General features: G+C 22.9%; 1 pseudogene; it reads left to right on the top strand.

Annotated features, from left to right (window-relative positions):
- Positions 1–1574: 1574 nt before the first annotated feature.
- On the top strand, positions 1575–5065 carry LOC113557569 (annotated as a pseudogene).
- Positions 5066–5599: the final 534 nt, after the last annotated feature.

The following is a 5599-nucleotide window of genomic DNA, read 5'->3' as shown; positions in this document are numbered from 1 at the left end:
TAGAGATTCAAAGAGGTATAAAAGGGTGATTTTGACCAAGATTATGTAATAAATTAAATCAAAAATAAATTCAACTTTCATCAAATATTATAAGGAATATAATATGAAATATTTTTTAAATGTTATTTTTTGACACGCATAAAAGTTTTAAATACTTGTAAGTCATAAGTTATAATTAATTAACTATTCGATTTGTATAATTCATTAGAAGGAACCTCTAATTATTAGAATTTAAAATTTTTATATGATTCAATAAATTAGGTGTTATGTATATTACTTTTATTTCTGTATTGTTAATTTGTCGTTACAGCAAATATGATCTCATGTCATAACAGTCAATCTATTTGAAATATTTTCAGTTTGATATTAATTTGTGAGTCAGATAATATTATGTATGGTGGCTTGCATTTTCTATCGATATTGTGTATCGAGAAATATGAGTCCTTCAGGTTTCGGAAAAATTACCAATGATTTATTATAACAAGCATAAAAAAATATTGACAGTTTGACCTGCAGTATCATAATAATATGATATGAAACAATCAAACCTGTAAAACAACGGCGGTAGATTTTTCTATTGCTGTCATTATAAAGTGTCTAAGATAGACAAAAGATTTTTAAAAATTGTAAATATATTCAGTAAACTATTGCACATACCTTCAATACTGTATTATATTATATGTTTAAAACTGATGTCTGATAACAATAAAAACAGTCAATCAATGTCAAACTTTACGTCCATCCCCTTCATCACAAAAGTACAAAAAAGTTATTTGTTTATAGGAACTCAGTTTGCAAAATTGTCTACCTGGTTTACATTTAATTGATTTTTATATTTCATTGTTATATATGTAACATACATATCTTTTCACTTGATCTTTTACAATTTAATATTGCAAACCTTCCTATGATAAAAAAATATTCATATTTAAATATTAAAAGTAATTATCACCGAAATAAATAAAAACAATTAAATTAGAAGTAATAAATAATAGTATAATACACAGTTTAACGAAAATGTATATTGTACATTATATTATGATATGAATGTTAAATAATGATGTTATAAAACAAAATTTCAATAGAAATAGTTAAAAATATATTTATAAATACAACAATAATGCTAAATTTTTAATATCGAATACAATATCTAAAAAATTTAACACTGTATAATTTGAGTTTTCAGAGCCATTTTCTTAATGTTACCAGGCTGATTGAGTTCATATTTTTTGACATAATTGACAAATTTTATTTTATTCTATGCATATTTCTTGGAAAATTTTATTATTTTTTCTTGTTGCTAAGCATTCCTATTTTTAATTTCATTTGGCTGTCAAGTCGATAAACACTCCCATACCATAGTTTGTTTTGCAATCTTGATGTAGCGATGATTGTTTATGTTACTTTTCGTTTTACATTGAGTTATTATTTATTTATATTTATAAACTGGAAAATCTAAGTAGGAAAGGATTTACTGTGATAAAAATTAACTATATATTATTACAATAGATTATGACCCGTATGTCGAACATATTTTATTTTTCCACAATTTATTAATATAATTGTTCAATATTGTAGATGAAATATCATTATCCGAAATGATGAAAACAATACAAAGTTTGTATGTAGAAACACAAAAAGTTTCTAAAATTATTAAAAAAAAAAATCAAGAATATATTGAAATGAAAGTCAATCTCAATAGGCTAAATACACAAATAGAAAAACAAAGTTGAACCATAATGAAAATAAATTTTCAGCTAAAACTAAAATTTTATATTTTTTTAGTTTTGTTTAAAAAAAAGTTAACAAATGAAATTAATAATATTAATAAAACTAAAAAAGAATATGAAGATGAATTAAAAGAAACTCTATACAATAATAAAGTAATGACGTCAAAGATTAATTATCAATTTGAAGAAATACAAAGATTATTGGGTGAGTTTAAGTTTGAAATAAAAAATAGATCGATATTATTGAAGCAGCAAAGTAATTTGATTATTTTTTATGCAATGATTGAATTTTAAATGCAACAACTATATTTTAGATTATTTTTTTTTTTATTGTTTTTTTTTGTTGTATACGTAAATACTTTGATTTAATTTAATTTAATTGGAATAGGTAATCGGTATAATTAAAAAGCAAATAGTAAACTTACAAAAATACTTAGCCTATTACACAAACATAATTGTTCAATGCGCTTTTCAAAATAATCTACGATGATTAACTGTGGATACCAGGATTTTTAACCAAATATTAAATATGATTGCAAACTTGTGAAAACTAGGCATGAAAGAACTTAATATAGAAAAAAAAATATTTTGTTATACAACAATATTGTTGTATTTATAGACATTTGGGATTGTTCAGATGAAATTAAAAATATGTATACGATTTTTTTTCTATATGCGTTTAAAGTTTAAATTGTTAAGAAATTATTATACAAAATTTCAAAATATAATTTAGTTAAAACTAGGCGATTTTAATTTTAATACCGAAATGGATAATTGATAAGTAAAAGATTCTTCACAAGTTTTATGCTGGAAAATATCTATAGAAATAGAAGCTAATACAGTTATAGACACGAGAAATACTCTTTTTTTTAGTTTTTCTTTTAACTATTGAAAAATCTTTGAAATTTAATATTATGTTCCTAATAAATTTTTATTATAGCAATTGAAAAATATTTCGATGTTTAATTTTTATAGTTGAGACATAATTCATTCATATTAAAACCAAAAACTTTAACAAAATATAAGCATAATTTTTTTTAAATATTCGAAGTTAGAATGTTTGCAAAACTATATATTTAAACGAAGATTATCAATATTCTAGTTATTTTGTTATGATTCAAAAATATTAATCCCAAGGACTTAAAACTTTTGTATATATTATACATTTTACTATCCACAGTGAAATTTTCAAAAGTTATAAGTTATTACATATTTATACAATGAACCTAATTACATTGTTTTAGGGTATGTGTGGTATTGATTCAAAAGTTTATAATAAAAATATAATATAAGTATAAAATATATTATAATATTATTACAGTAATTATTAAATATTAATAATACAATATATAATATAAATTCAATGTTTTTTAGAAAATATTAAATCGACTTACTGTAATTTTATTAGACAAACTAAATATTTTAATAGCTATATCAAACAAATACCGTGAAATAAACTAAATAAGATAATATGCTGAAAAATTGTTTACGTTCATAATTATTTTTCGTATACAATTAAATTAGTATTTTAGGATGAAATAATTAATATGACGATATGTTTCATGATATATTAACTTAAAAATTTTGAAGACTAGGGATTTTATACTATACATATTTTACCTTTGATTTTTATTGATAGCTGAAAAAGACGACAAAAGTGAATTCATTGATCAGCAAATGAAAATTACTAATGGAAATTGTACCAACAAATCAGCTACACTATTGTCAAAGGTATCTAATAATACCATTAAATGCCACTTATCAGCTGTTAATACAAATTTAATATTTATTCAAAAATGCTATTCGAACAAAATAATAATAAGTTAAGTAAATTGTAGAGATTGGAAAATGAAAACGAAGACAAATATTACAAGTCATTGTGCAAAACTCTGATGATAGAGTATATTTTATCCAATAACATTAATATTGAAAAAACTGTTAAGTTGACGGAGGATAACATTATTTTGAACGAAAAATATCATAGTTCCAAGAAAGTATATAAACACACACACAAAAAAAAAAAATTACATTAATTTTTTATCATACTAGCAAATTGTTGACAATTTGTTAATTGAGCATGTGAAATCTCAACAAAATTTTTATTTACTGTTGTATAGGATTTGAAATCGACACTGGACAATGTCGAAATTTGTAAATACCATTATGGGTTATATTTTGATGAAACCTACAACAGGGCCGATAAAACTGAAATAGTGAAGGTTGGTTCATTATTGTTAGGTAATTTTAGTGTGCAAAAAATTTAAATTATATGGCAAAGATTATCTTAAACTTCAGTCGTTCACTCTCACTGTAAACGTTTCTTATACATTTACTTATACCATACTACACTGCTATATATTTTCGTAGTAATAAGGATAAGTAGTGTTCAATTACAGTAGAAATAGTTTATAATAATGTTGAAGGGACTGGGAAAAATATCATTGTAAGTTTGTCACCAATGGTCATAGACTCAAAAGTGATTCACAACTCATAAAAATTGAAATTTTAAACTTAACAGTAAAGTATTTATTTTATTAGATTTGAATCACAAAATTTTAACTTTTATCGTGTATGTTATTGAAAACTGACGGGTGTTTTCATTATATACAATGACAATATACATATGATTATTATTTATTATGTGCATATTAAAAATAATCAATTATAACAATATGTTTTTTTTTGTCGATAAAATCTCGTAGAATTTTTTTTTTTCAAATTTGTTTTAAAAATAATATTATACTTAGCAAAATATCCAAATAATTTTTCACCGATACAAATCATTATAATTTAAATCGATGTAACCTTCAAATAGGTTATACATACAGTTAATTTTGAATTTGTTTCATGAAGATTATTGTACCGTCGATTACCATAGATTAAAAAAATAATATGTAACAATAATTTATTTGATTAAACATGATTTTGGTGGTAAATATCTCCATGAGTTCAGTGTATAGAGACATTTTATCGTGTAAAATTATATTTATGTGAGTTATGACAGTCGGGAAGTTAAGCTGTAATCATCGATATAATATTATCTTTTAATTTATTACGAATTCGCTTTTATTATATTTTAGTTGATAATGTTAACCTTCAATCAATTAATTACTAATGGATATATGTGTTATTGGAAATCAATGACCAAAGTAATAAAAAAAAATGCAGTTCTCTGGACAAAGCCGACGCAAAAATCAACTGGAATGCACTTTAAGTTCAATTTTCCGTTCGAGAACTGTTCCATATCCAATAGCCTTGTACGCGTAGACAAAAATAAAAATTTAACTAAAGATAATAATCAGACAGATGGCGGATTTGAGTCCTTACAATACTAAAATAACTGAGACACTTATAATGAACATTATGTTGCAATATCTGTCGGATACGCGCTTAATACTACGCCGTATGAGTTAGGTTTAATGTCCATTAATTTTTGTACAATAATTAATAATATTTGATTTTCAATTGTTTTTATTTTTGACATTTACAATGCTGAGTTACTTTTATAACAACCATTAAACTAAAAAAATTACTAAACAATATTGAGCATTACTGATTTTGAATTTATTTATGTTTTAAATATCCACGATGTATGATTTGTAAAATTGTATTTAGCCTTGAAAGTGAAAGACATAAAATTTGATTTAATCCACCATTAATAATTATTGTCGTATTTAGTATATTATTTTTATTTAATATTTAGTTATCACAATATTATATTCATAATTACTGTGAATTATTATTATTATTATGGATTTTAACTAGCGATTTATTAATTTATTAGGTATTCTCTAACTTTTGGGGATCTAAGAAACCTAATCAAAAATATTACATCAAAAGATAGTTAATCATAAACAATTTGTCGACAA

This window comes from Rhopalosiphum maidis, chromosome 3 (genome assembly GCF_003676215.2).
Source record: "Rhopalosiphum maidis isolate BTI-1 chromosome 3, ASM367621v3, whole genome shotgun sequence".
Taxonomy (NCBI): Eukaryota; Metazoa; Arthropoda; class Insecta; order Hemiptera; family Aphididae; genus Rhopalosiphum; species Rhopalosiphum maidis.
The sequence above is the reverse complement of the archived record's forward strand: the minus strand, read 5'-3'. Positions and strand labels throughout refer to the sequence as shown.